This window comes from Rhinatrema bivittatum, chromosome 2 (genome assembly GCF_901001135.1).
Source record: "Rhinatrema bivittatum chromosome 2, aRhiBiv1.1, whole genome shotgun sequence".
NCBI classification, from domain to species: Eukaryota; Metazoa; Chordata; class Amphibia; order Gymnophiona; family Rhinatrematidae; genus Rhinatrema; species Rhinatrema bivittatum.
Genome location: NC_042616.1, coordinates 585,960,086 through 585,974,772, shown reverse-complemented (window position 1 = coordinate 585,974,772; position 14,687 = coordinate 585,960,086).

Sequence of the window (14,687 nt, the reverse complement as noted above, 5' to 3'; positions counted from 1 at the left end):
TTTTTGCACATATGTACATATACCCAACTCATTGGATTTTTTTTATGTCCATATTGGCCGCAAGTGGGACCCCCTTTCGGACATAAAAAATATGAACATAAAATTTTGCTCTGCACATCCCTAGTGGAAATACTTTTCTTAAGGTAAGGGGATCTGAATTGCTTCTGTCAATAAGAACTCTTGCTGTCAGTCTCTCTGCCATTTCCCTCCTCCTTTCTGTGTTAGTTATACCCTTTTCATCTATATATCTAAAACCATTTTTTGAGAAACATAGATGGTTTTCCAAAAACACAATACAGGGTGAGAACTCTCTCTCTCTGTCTTTTATAGCATGCTGTATTTCTTGTCTTATTCTGTGAGGTCTCTGAGCGCTTAGGGGAGGGAAGATACCTTCCCTCCACTCCCATCCTCCACAAATCCAAAGCACACAGAGCAACACAGGATGCTCTCTCATTGAACTAATCCACATCTGTTTATCTCTTCTCTTCTCAGACTTGTTACACTCATGTGTTATGTGTCAATGTGACTGAATCCACTTAGGCCTACCTTCTGATTACATTCTTAGCCAGAGCAGTCAGACTTAGGATAAGCAATTCCATTACAGTTTTAAAGGCTGCAATTTAGTAGGTACACAGGAAATAGTAATTAGAAGAGAGCATATCTCTTAAAGACTAATTTGCATATAACATTTCCTCAGTTATATATGGGTATCCCCTAATTTTAGATGATACCCACTAATATCTTTTGACCCCAGTATAGTGTGCATTCTAGGGCCTTAAAGGCTGAGTATACTGGGCGAGTCTCTGCAAAAGGTTCTGCTACTGTAAACAACAACTCAGGATAATATTCACTAAACAGACAGGGATATATATGCAATGCACATAACCAGCAAAGTGAAGGGAGCCAGGAAAATAGAGGAAAAACAAGAATCGGCAGAAGGACTCACACTGTGTTGTGCATACATAATGTGGGACAAGTTATAAAAGTGTTGCAAAGCATGAGACATGCTCTAGTCATAGGCAGAAGTGGGCCTATAGGTGAACAGAAGTGTCACACTACCACAGAACATCTGTGAGGGTTGTAAACAAACTCTAGGTAAATAAACTGATAGGTAGTGTTATAAGACAGGAGGGTCCCCCAAGACTTGCCAAAAGTCCCTGGTGGTCCAGCGGGGGTCCGGGAGCAATCTCGCCGTCGGCTGCCAGTAATCAAAATGGCGCCGATAGCCTTTGCCCTTACTATGTCGCAGGGGCTACCGGTGCCATTTTGATTACTGGCAGCCGACGGCGAGATCGCTCCCAGACCCCATCCATTGCTCCTACCACGTGACAGGGGCTGAACAATGGCACTGGTAGCCCCTGTGACATAGTAGGTCAAAGGCTATCGGCGCCATTTTGATGCAAGCCAGGCCGGACAGCCCGACGGCACAGAGGGAGAAATCGCTCGCGGGACCCCACTGGACCACCAGGGATGTTAGTAAGTCTTGGGGAAGGATCGGGATGGTGGGGGGGGTTTGTATTTAATGTATTATAGTACATTTTATTGCTTGGGGTGGGTCTTTTTGAGCTTTGTTTTCCCACGTTGTTTTTTTGGGCCTGTTTCGGTTTTCCCCGTTTAATTTTTGTTTGTTTTTCCAAAAAACTAACCGAGGAAAAACGAACTTTACCCCGAAGCGTCCGACTCAAAAAACGACCCAGTAGATAAAAAACAAAGCTCATCTCTTATCTTTTGGCAAGTCTTGTGGGGGACAGGAGGGTCCCCCAAGACTTGCCAAAAGTCCCTGGTGGTCCAGCGGGGGTCCATGAGCGATCTCCTGCACTCAGGCCATCGGCTGCCAGTAATCAAAATGGCGCCAATACCCTTTGCCCTTACTATGTCACAGGGGCTACCGGTGCCATTGGTCAGCCCCTGTCATATGGTAGGAGCACAAGATGGTGTCAATGGCCATCTGACAGGGGCTGACCAATGGTACCGGTAGCCCCTGTGACATAGTAGGTCAAAGACTATCGGCGCCATTTTGATGCGAGGCAGGCCGGACAGCCTAACGGCACGGAGGGAGAAATCGCACACGGGACCCTGCTGGACCACCAGGGATGTTAGTAAGTCTTGGGGAGGATCAGGATGGTGGGGGGGGGGGGGGGGGGGGGGATTGTATTATAGTAAATTTTAATGCTTGGGGTGGTTTTTTATTTAAAAAAATAAAATGTGGCCCTCCCCCATACAAACCCAAAAACACATTTTCTCCGAAGTTTGGGGAAAATCCGTTTCGGGGTTTGGGGTCCCCAACCCACGACGAATTAGGAAATTTACTTGAAATTGCCTAATTTGTGATAAACGAATGCACATCTCTACTAGGCAATAAACAAAACTTCGGACAAAAGCCAATTAAAGTCTGAGTAGCTGCATTAGATCTGACCCAGTCCAGCAGAGTCAGACATAAGACTGTCCAATAGATAGCCTCAGCTATCATGTCCCATCTGGGAGCCATAATGTTAAGTGCCACGCCATTTTTTATGATGCTTATGGCCAGGGAAGTGATCCTTCTTTTATAGATAACATTCAATATTGTACAAGGGTGGAAGATTCTACAGTGCGTGACTGCCTTAGAGAATAATTTACATTGATTTTCATGTCAACAGCATGATAAGATCATCCCTAGCTACCCCTGAGTATTTCTCCAAGATGGGGCACATTTACCATCACTCTTTGGATAGTCTTTTGTTCTGTTAGAATCTTGCTGGTCAGGGCAATTAACACATATGAAGCTGTGTTTACAGATACTCCTGAGAATAGTGCCTTTTATTGTGCCTGGGTAGTCTGAAGTTCCCGCTATTGGTTTTTGCTTTATTTGATCCTATGATTAGGCATCACTTTATGGAGCTAGCTTGACTGCCTCTCCAGATGTCCTAGGAATTCTGCAATTCATGCTCAATAAGTCACTTAGAGTTCATATAGCCAAGATAGGCTAAGAAACCAGGTGATTCTGGGTCAGTTTCTTTTCCCCAAGTTGGTTTTCTGTTCAGGCACACTCCTCAGCTGGAAGATTGGGTATTCAAATGGCAGATGAAATTTAATGTAGACAAGTACAAGGTGATGCATATAAGGAAAAATAACTCTTGCTATAGTTACACAATGTTAGGTTCCATATTAGAGTTACCACCAGGAAAGAGATCTAGTTGTCATAGTGGATAATACATTGAAATTGTCAGCTCAATGGGCCAGATTTTAAAATCTACGCCCAATTTTATAACATGCGTGCGCAGCCATGTGCGCGCAGCCATGTGCATGTTATAAAATCCAGGGTCGACGCACGCAAGGGGTTGCACAATTGTGCAACTTGCGAGCGCCGAGCTGCACAGCCTTCCTCCATTCCCTCTGAGGCCGCTCCGAAATCAGAGCGGCCTCAGAGGAAACTTTCCTTCCGCCCCCCCCCACCTTCCCCTCCCTTCCCCTATCTAACCGGCCTCCCAGCCCTACCTAAACCCCTCCCCCTTACCTTTAGTTTTTAAGTTGCACCTGCCTCCGGGCAAGCGTAGGTTGCGCGCGCCGGCAATGGCCGGCCCGCGATCCCGGGCACAGCAGCAAATGGCCGCTGTGCTTGGAGGCTCCGGCCCAGCCCTGCCCCGCCCCTGCCTCACCCCGCCCACTTCCCGCCTCCTTTTTAAAGCCCCGGGACATACGCACATCACGGGGCGCGCATATGCAAAATAGGCTCAGTGCGTGCAGGAGGCTTTTAAAAGGGTTACGCACATAACCCTTTTAAAATCCACCCCAATGTGCTATGGCAGTCAAAAAAACAAACAGAATGTTAGTAATTATTAGGAAGGGAATGGCAAATAAAACGGTGGATGTCATAACGCCTCTGTATCGCTCCATGGTAAGACTGCACCTTGAATACTGTGTACAATTCTGGTCGCCGCATCTCAAAAAAGATATAGTTGCGATGGAGAAGGTACAGAGAAGGGCAACCAAAATGATAAAGGTGGCGGCATGGCTCCTCTATGAGGAAAGGCTAAAGAGGTTAGAGCTGTTCAGCTTGGAGATGAGACTGGTGAGGGGGGATATGATAGAGGTAAATGTAAATCGATTACTTACTCTTTCAGACAATAAAATGACTAGGGGCCCTCCATGAAGTTACCAAGTAGCTGATTTAAAACAAATTGAAGAAAATTCTTGTCTGAGCAAAGCCTCTTGGAAGGCACCCAGATTAAAATCACTGAAGATGAACATCTCATTTTTTCCTTTACAACTTTTGGATATCTTCAGCCAGACATCTGCCCAGTTCCTCTGTTTGAACTGGAGAACTGCAAACCATTCCAGCATAGATAGATGTGCCACAGTGTTTCCTCCTTTCTCCACATACCCTTTATTTCTTAGCTTGAATATGTTCTTGACATAGAGAGCTATCCCTCCCTCTTTTCTGTCACCTCTATCCTTCCTCAATAGATTATAGCCCAGTAGGTCCATATCCCTGTCATGGGACATACTGAACCACATCCCTGTAATGATGACAATATCCAAGTCTGCATCCACCATTAGGGACTGCAGATCTGGAATTTTAACACCCAGAATACAAGCATAGCTTCCCAGCTTTTCTCTCTTGGCTTGTTGTTTCTCCTCATTTCCTTTTTGGCCCTTTTGCTTTGGATTGGACTATTGAGCTGACTAACTTTGTTAATTTCTTCACCGACTACCTATATTTGTCAGGCACGACATGCCAATTCCATTGTCTCCTTTCTGTCAGCTCCCATTCTTCTAGTTTGAATGCCTAATGACATCTTTTCTGAATTTCTAACTCAGGACCCTTTTTCCCTTATTAATTATAGCATCGTTAATTCTCGAAGACCACCCAGCCAGTCAGATTTTCAGGCTATCCACAATGAATATGCATAAAATATATTTACATAGAATAGAGGCAGAGAATGCAAATACACTCAATGCATATTTTTGTGGACAGCCTGAAAACTCTGCTTTTTAGGTACTACCCAAGAGGCCTGGATTGAGAAACACCAATCTAATCCATCTTCCTGCCTCAAGGATTAACTATTCCTATATCATTACAGACAAATGTTTTCTAACCTCCGAAGGAGGATACTCCACCATCCCTTCATTCCCCCTGCCATATTTTGTTCCAGTGCTTTATTACCTTTTACAGTTAGAAAGTTCTTAATATATAACAATCTATTCTACTGTAATTTAAACCCATAACTTTTTTTTTTATAATTTTTTTTTTTTAATTTCGCAATAACATTTCAAGCATATAACATCGTGACATGAAAAACAGAGAGAGCATTAAAGAAATAAAGAAATATATTACATCAACAATTACAATAAATAAGAAAGAAATAATAAATACTCAATACACTTTCTTACAAGTCCTCAATAATTAGGGACCTAATACCACAACTGCAGGAATAACTAAAGCCAATGGGCTGGATTTTAATACCTATGTACGGGCGTACATTTGAGCGCGCAACCCGGCACGCACAAATGTACGCCTGATTTTATAACATGCGTGAGCAGACGCACGCATGTTATAAAATACAGGGTTGGTGCACGCAAGGGGGTGCACAAAGTGCACCTTGCGCACACTGAGCCCTTGGGGAGCCCTGCGGGCTTTCCCCATTCCCTCCGAGGCCGCTCCGATTTTGGAGCGGTCTTGGAGGGAACTTTCCTTCCGCCCACCCCACCTTCCCCTCCCTTCCCCTACATAACCCGCCCCCCCAGCCCTACCTAAACCCCCCCTAACCTATATTTTATGTTGCACTTGCCTCCGAGAAGGCGTAGGTTGTGCGTGCCAGCCGACAGCCGGCCCACAATCTCGGGCACAGCGGCAAATGGCCGCTGTGCCTGGAGGCTCCGGCCCCGCCCCTCCCTACCCTGCTCAGGCCCCACCCATTCCCCGCCCCATTTTTCGAGCCCCAGGATATACGTGCGTCCCAGGGCTTTACACGCACCGCCGGGCCTTTTGAAAATAGGCCTGGCGCGCGTAACCCCTCTAAGCACATAAATCCTTCTGGATTTACACGGGTAGGGCTTTGAAAATCTGCCCCATTACTTCTTGTCCTTTCCTCAGTGCAATGGAGAACTATCAGTCAACATCCTCATATCATCCCCCCTTTAATGTACTTATAGACTGCTATCAAGTCACCCATCCATAGTCTCTTGTCCAGGCTAAATAAGTTCATCTACTTCAACTTAATTTTTGTTAACTGGTTGCCTGTGTTTGACTAGGACCAATTATTTAAATCAGTTGTGCTACATACTTGTTTTGAATATTTAGTGAGATCCACAGAGATCTTTTTCTCCTTTGGCTAAGCAATCAATTCTTTCATGCATAAGTTTATCAAAATTATGATAAACATAATTGTAAGAAGGGGTTTTTTTTAAATATTAGGGGTTGTTGTTAGCCATATTTTGACAGTTTTGAAGAGGTTGTGGGTTAAGTATGTTTTGACTATGATTTTGCTTATAACCAAGGTCTCTGTTTTTCTGAAATTCTGTAACTTTGATAACTTTGTCTCCTTCCACAGAATCCTTGCAAACTGCATCTTCTGCCCCGCACCCATCCACCAACTGCTGCTGCTACCTCATATTTCTGCCACTACAGTGGCAACTCTTCCTCCCATTGGTTGACAGTGAACCTCCCATTACCTGCTAATTGTGGCCGCTTTCTGCCATTCTCCATCACCTCACAGCTACATTTCTCAGTTTACTGTGAACTGCACAGTGACAATAACTTCTCAGAAAAAAAGAGTTACTGGATGCTATGAGCTACGGGTATTTAAAGATCAAGGTTGAGTCATACACATACAGAGATGACATACTGTATTTGCTGAATGTAAGAAGACAAAGCTCATGATAAGTAAGTATTTCTCATCTTCACTTTTTGTCAATGACATGTTGTACCATATTTTTGGACTAATTTTTAGTGCATAGAAAAAAAACTTAAAAAATACATGAGCATAGATTTCAGGACCTATGATTATAATTGGAGCTCAAGTGCTTAGGCTATGGCCTGTGTAGCTCATAACATGATTATCCTTAATAAAAATTATTTTTAAAAAATCATTCACAATAAGTTTTACAGCAGACTCTTTAATAATTTTTAAATATTAAGAGAAAATATCCTTCTTCAGCTCAAGCTGCCATTTCAGAGATTAAGTTCAGTTAATGCACTATGCTCTTTGCCTTAACCCTGACTTTATGCCTGGGGGGTTTGTTGACATTGTGTTCTCTGCCTTACCTATCACTTTATGTCTTGGGGGTTTTATGACTCTGCATTGGCTGCCCTGCTCTGCACTCCGTGCTTTGTGATTTATAGGCAAATCTTGCTATATTAACCTTCATTCTATATCTTAGGATTTTGACCTGTATCTCCACCTGGGGAGGCTTCCGCACCCCAGTAGCCCCATAAAATAATGTATATACCTCTGATATACCTCTGACAAGGTATATACCTCTGACTAGGTAAATAATGTATATACCTCTGATATACCTCTGACTAGGTCTCCTCTCCCTGTCTGTTACCCCAGAGCATGGATTTTTTTTATGGGGGGTGGGGGGGAAGAGTCAACTTTTAGGGTCCTGAGTGCTAAGGGTGACTTTCCTTCTTTTGTCCCTGGGAGAGAGGGGTCTCACTTTTCTTTTTTTCTGTATTTCCTGGGAGAAGGGTATGTGTCCTCACTGTGTGCTGTAGGTGCCAAAATAACACTCTGGAGTCAGTGATTTAGTGTTCCAAAATTAGTCTTTACTGTTGAAAACATGGGTGAAGAATAGGGATGTGAATCGTTTTTTGACGATTTAAAACAATCGTCAGATATATTTTAAATCGTCAAAAATCGTTAGAGCCGCGATACAATAACAATTCCCCCGATTTATCATCAAAAAATCGTAAATCGGGGGAGGGGGAGGGCGGGAAAACCGGCACCCTAAAACCCACCCCGACCCTTTAAAATAAATTCCCCACCCTCCCGAAGCCCCCCAAAATGTTTTAAATTACCTGGGGTCCAGTGGGGGGGTCCCGGCGCGATCTCCCGCTCTCGGGCCATGGCTGCATTAAAAGAAATGGCGCCGGTGGCCCTTTACCCTTACCATATGACAGGGCAAAGGTAGCGCCGGCACCATTTTAGTTCCTGTCACCCGACATCACGAGTGCAGGAGATCGCTCCCGGACCCCTGCTGGACACCCAGGAACTTTTGGCCAGCTTGTGGGGGCCTCCTGACCCCCACAAGCCTTGCCAAAAGTCCAGCGGGGGTCCGGGAGTGACCTCCTGCAGTCGGGCCATATTGCCAATATTCAAAATGGTGCTGGCGTTACTTTTGCCCTCACTATGTCGACATAGTGAGGGCAAAATGGCGCCGGCCATATTGCCAATATTCAAAATGGCGCTGGCGCTACTTTTGCCCTCACTATGTCGACATAGTGAGGGCAAAAGTAGCGCCGGCGCTATTTTGAATATTGGCAATAAGGCCCGCGTGCAGGAGGGCACCTACTCCTGCAGCCCCTGGCAAAGTGGCCAGCCAGCACCGATTTTCAGCTCTGGGTCTGGGCAGCTAATGGATGGATTTCCCCAACAGCTACACAGCAGGAAATCCCAGCGGCCACATTCTCAGCTGACTGCTCAGTGCTGCGATGATCTCAGCACAGGCAACCTGCTGAGTGTAGCGGGGCCAGGGAGAGCCTTGGGATGTGATTTCTGCAGCATGCAAGCATGGCCTTTTCTTCTTTCCACGTGCCTGGTAAACATCACTTCCTCTTCCGGGCCACAGGGGTCAGAAGAAGAAAAGGTCATGTTCCTATTGCCGGCTTCCACAAACACTGCTGCCATTCCCCTCAGCGCTTGAATGTGCTGCTAGCCCAAGCAGGAACAGCAGCAGTGCTTGTCTCGCTGAGGTGAAAGGGGGGGGGGGAAGAGCAGTGGGTGCGCGACATACGTGCTGGTGCCTCGCAACACACTAGTGCCGCGACACACTGGTTGAGAACCACTGTTTCATGGCATCTGGAAATCTAATCTATCTAGCATGTCCTGATAAGACACTGATCTAATCAATACTAGGATGACTGAAATCTTCTCTCGTGTTGCCAATTTTATTTCTTCAAGATTTCATAGTTTGTTTCTTAATCTTTTCCAGGTGGGTGGTAGGACACCCACGGCTATACTCCTACCCATCACACAAGAATTTCTATCCTGCTTGGCTGCATGCCATCCACTTCATATAATGCCACTCTGTCATCAATTTGATCTGCCCTGTTGTGTCGACATAATTTATATCCTGGTATCAAGTGTCCTATTGGTCATCTTCCTTCCACCACATCTCTGAGATACCAATTATGTCTATAGTCTCACATAGATATAATAGATAGTTTGGGACATAAGAAGTGCCATGCTGGGTCAGTCCAAGTTTCATCGAGCCCAACATTCTGTCTCCAACTATGGCCGGTCTGGCAAATGCCCAATAGTTGATCTATTTCTTGTATCTCATGCCCAGGGAATATGCCTTTCCCAAACCTACCGAGCTAATAACTGATTATGGACTTTTCTTTCAGGAACTTGTTCAATCCCCTTTTGAACCCCACTTTCTTAGGTGCCTTGACCACACACTCAGGCAACAGATTCCAAGGCTTGATTGCATGCTGAGTGAAAAAATATTTCCTACAATTTCTTTTAAATCTGCCAGTTGCTAGTTTCAGGGCGTGCCCTTAGGCCTACTGTTGTTTGAAAGGATATTATTTATTAATTTGTTTGTTTTTAAAATTTATATGCTGCATTATCCATGGTCCTAAGCATCTCATAGTATTCATAAAATCATACAGTTAAAACATTTAAACTCTAAAAACCAACTTAAGACAAACTGATGCAATAGATGACTAGCAGAGTCTATGCATAAGAGATGTTGAATTCATAATATCCGGTAGAATAACAGATTACCCAGAGGGCAAATTGAAAGCTTTCCTAAACAGGAAGACTTTCAAAAGCTTTTTTAAAAAGTCTTGAAACAGACTTCTTTATGAAGTGCCAGTGAGAGTTGATTCCAGCAAGTTGGGCCCATTACAAAAAGAAGCCTTTCCTTAGATTCCTCGAACCTGATTAATCGATGAATAAGTATATTGTGCAAACAGGGCCCTGCTGAACTTAAATCTTTTGAGGTTTGGTGGATATTAAACAAGGCACTGATGCTTGCAGGTGCATCATTGCTCATGGCTTTAAATACCAGTGTTAGGATTTTAAATTGTACCCTCCATTCAACTGGCAGCCAATGCAGGGAATATAGAACAAGGGAAATATATTCAAATCTAGATGATCCAGTGAGCACCCTAGCTGTCAAATTCTGACTGACTTGTAATGCCTTTATCATACAGTAAGATAACTGCAATGACCACGGGGTGGCGCCTCCTTATGGTCACAGAGATGGAGCTCTATACTCCTCTATATACGGGAGACAGTGAGGGGTAATGGCTGAGAGCTTGCTTGCACACCTCTGGGACATAGCCCGAGGCTTACCTCAGGGCCGGGTAGCTAGTCCAGGCTGGTGACATCGCCTCCTGGTGGAAAAGGGTGGAAAGGACGCCGTTGCTTCAGGGTTGCGGGGCTGGCTACCCCTCTTCCAGTCTTGAAAGTAACTGTAACAGCAAATGAAACACAGAATCTCTGCAGGCGGGTTTCCCAGAGGCAGTGAGAGTGTGAATAAGTCAAGAGTCCAAACCTCTTCCCCGGCCCGGGGCATTCCTTAAGGGTTCAGAAGAAAAGAAAGAAAGGAAAAAAAAAAAAGAATCAAACAGTCTTTTCCCTTACTTGGTTTAGAAGTGCAAAAACCAAAACTCAGTTTTTCCCACCATTGGACCAGGCTTGGAACACTGCTCTAAAGCCACTCCTTTTAGCAGTGGCAATAAAAAAAAGAAAAAAGAAAAAAAAAACAAAGCACAATTGGTTTTTTTCTCCTCCTTTAACTGGAGTACCTGCACGCATTCAGATCACTGCAGTGGCACTGCTCCTCCTTTAGTCCCATCCACAGGAAAAAAAATCAAAACAAAAGCGCAGTCCTTTTTTGTTGTTTCCTTTTAACTGCAATGGAGTTGCTGCTTCTCTAGTCACATTCAAAGCTAACCAAAAGCCAGCTACAACACAGTCTTTTTCTTTCACAGCTAAGAGGTCCCGCTGGGTCCAACCTCCCCACACCTCCTGCAGAACCCAGATGCAATTCAAACTAAGGAAAACAAATTAACTGCTGCTTTGCAATCCTCAGGGCTTTGACTTCCTGTTTAAGCCTGAGATCTCACATCCTTTCTTGTTCATTTTGAGGTCTCCATGTGCCTCTGCCCTACCCCAATCAATATCTCCTAGGTTACTGCTTGGAAGCCCTGGCACTGCCTTCCCCTGCCTCCTTGCTTCCTGTTTAGGCTCCCAGGTCATCTCAGTGGAGCTCAGCCCCATGGGAAATAGAGTCCTCAGTGTTTTAAGCGGGTTCCTGGGACTCCTAATCTTTTTTTGTGCCCTGCCTATATGCTCCTGAGGTTTACTGTGGGGGTCAGCTGCCTTCTGAGTGGATACTAGGGATGTGAATCGTGTCCTCGATCGTCTTAACGATCGATTTCGGCTGGGAGGGGGAGGGAATCGTATTGTTGCCGTTTGGGGGGGTAAAATATCGTGAAAAATCGTTAAAAATTGTTAAAAATCGAAAAAATCGAAAAATCGAAAAAACCGGCACATTAAAACCCCCTAAAACCCACCCCCGACCCTTTAAATTAAATCCCCCACCCAAATAACTTAAATAACCTGCGGGTCCAGCGGCGGTCCGGAACGGCAGCGGTCCGGAACGGGCTCCTGCTCCTGAATCTTGTCGTCTTCAGCTGGCGCCATTTTCCAAAATGGCGCCGAAAAATGGCGGCGGCCATAGACGAAAAAGATTGGACGGCAGGAGGTCCTTCCGGACCCCCGCTGGACTTTTGGCAAGTCTCGTGGGGGTCAGGAGGCCCCCCACAAGCTGGCCAAAAGTTCCTGGAGGTCCAGCGGGGGTCAGGGAGTGATTTCCCGCCGCGAATCGTTTTCGTACGGAAAATGGCGCCGGCAGGAGATCGACTGCAGGAGGTCGTTCAGCGAGGCGCCGGAACCCTCGCTGAACGACCTCCTGCAGTCGATCTCCTGCCGGCGCCATTTTCCGTACGAAAACGATTCGCGGCGGGAAATCGCTCCCTGACCCCCGCTGGACCTCCAGGAACTTTTGCCAGCTTGTGGGGGACCTCCTGACCCCCACGAGACTTGCCAAAAGTCCAGCGGGGGTCCGGAAGGACCTCCTGCCGTCCAATCTTTTTCGTCTATGGCCGCCGCCATTTTTCGGCGCCATTTTGGAAAATGGCGCCGGCTGAAGACGACAAGATTCAGGAGCAGGAGCCCGTTCCGGACCGCTGCCGTTCCGGACCGCCGCTGGACCCGCAGGTTATTTAAGTTATTGGGGGGGGGGGTTCGGGAGGGTGGGGGATTTAATTTAAAGGGTCGGGGGTGGGTTTTAGGGGGTTTTAGTGTGCCGGCTCACGATTCTAACGATTTATAACGATAAATCGTTAGAATCTGTATTGTATTGTGTTCCATAACGGTTTAAGACGATATTAAAATTATCGGACGATAATTTTAATCGTCCTAAAACGATTCACATCCCTAGTGGATACCTCCTCTTTATCCTCTCCCTGATCATCACAATAACCCTAGATACACTGACTTGTAATAATCAAATGTGGTTATTATAAGAGATTGCAAAATCATTTTTTAAATCATTGGGCTCCAGGTATGGCTTAAGTTTGTGTAGTATTTTTAGCTTCCAGAACGATTATGATGTTCTCAATTTTGTTCCCTATTCCTTTCTAAATAAATCCTAGCATTCTATTTGCCTTTTTTGACTGCCACTACATACTGAAATGAAGATTTCAAGGTGTTGTCCACAAGGATTCCGAGGTCCATTTCCTGGGTGGTAATTCCTAACATGGAACCCAGCATTGTGTACCTGTACTTGGGATTATTTTTCCCTGAGTGTATTACTTTCCACTTATCCACATTCATTTTGCATCTGCCATTTAGAAGTTCAGAATATATGCAAAGTCCTTCTGTAGTTCTTCAGAATCCACTGTTGTTTTAATGATTCAAAACAATTTTGTGTCATCTGCAGATTGGTCACCTCACTCGTCGTTCCTTTCTCTAGATCATTTATGAATATGCCAAATAGCATAGGTCTTAATATAGACCTCTGGACACTCCACTAATGACCATTCTCCATTCAGAAAACTGACTATTTAGTCTTACAATACGTTTCCTGTCTTTTTTCCAGTTTCCAATCCACAATAGGACATTACCTCTGACCCATGATCTCCAAATTTCCTGAGGAGTCTCTCATGAAAAGATTTGTTAGATGCCTTCTGAAAATACAAATACAGCATATCAAATTGCTCACCTTTACATGCATGTTTATTTATAGCCTCAAAATGATCTAGTAAATTGGTAAGGCAAGAATTCCCTTTCCCTTATTAAACCATGTCTGTTTATGTGGTCGATAATTTTGTTTTTAAGAATAGCTTCTACCATTTTGCCCAGTAACAATGTCAGGTCACCAGTGTATAGTTTCCCAGATTACCCCTGGAGCAGTGGCATACTAAGGTGGGGTACGGGGGAGAGGTCCACCCTGGGTGACAGCCAGGAGAGTGCGAGTGGAAACCCATTCTGCTCGCAATAGAAGAAGAGGGAGGCCTCTAGGCCGTGAGCAGTGGAAGCACTGGGTGGCTGCCTGGAGTGCCATGGGTCTGGAACCGGCAACTGCATAGCCTTATCTTCTTCCTGCACCCCCATGGCCCAGATGAGGAAGTGGTTGGTCCACACGAGCAGGAAAAGGAAAGGCCATGCAGTTGCGGCCTGAAGCAGGAGGAAGAACAATAGCGCTGCCCTCCCCTCCCCTCCCCACTGCAGATACAGGAAGTAGAGCAGCACCAGCCCACGTGCTGCTTCAAGAAAAATGAAGGGTCTTCGTCTGTCGCGGGGGTTAAAGGAGGAAACTGCTGCTGTGCTTCTGATGGGGAGCAGAGCAGGAAGTGAGAGAGAGTGTGTTTGAGTCTATGTGTGTGATGGAGTATGTGTGTGATGGAGTATGTGTGTGTGTGTGGGAATGAGGGTGCATGTTTGTGTGTGAGAGAGGGAGCTGTGTGAAGGGGTGTGTATGTGAGAGAGAGAGAAATGGAGGGAGCTTGTGTAGGGATGTGTCAAAGTGTGTGCAAGAGAGAGAGAGAGAGCCTGTGTGAGGGAGAGGGGAACCAGAGATCACTGGGAGGAGGAGGGACAGAGAAGTTAATCTGGGAGGGTACCAAAGGAATTATCCACCCCGGGTGACAAATACTTTAGGTACACCACTGCCCTGGAGCCCTTTTTAAAACTGGCATCAGATTGGCCACCTTCCAGTTTTGTGGTATAGTGACTGTTTTAAATGATGGGTTGAAAATTACCAGAAACAGGTCTGCAATTTCATTTTATAGTTCTTTCAGAACTCTTGGATGTATATAACCTGGTCCTGGTGATTTGTTATTCTCTCAATCTGGGTTAAATACATCCTCAAGTTTCACAGTGATTCTGTCTAGTTGCTCAGAGTAAAGACAGAGGTGAAAAATTCATTTAGTTTTTCTGCTATTTCTTTGTCTTCCCTGACCACCC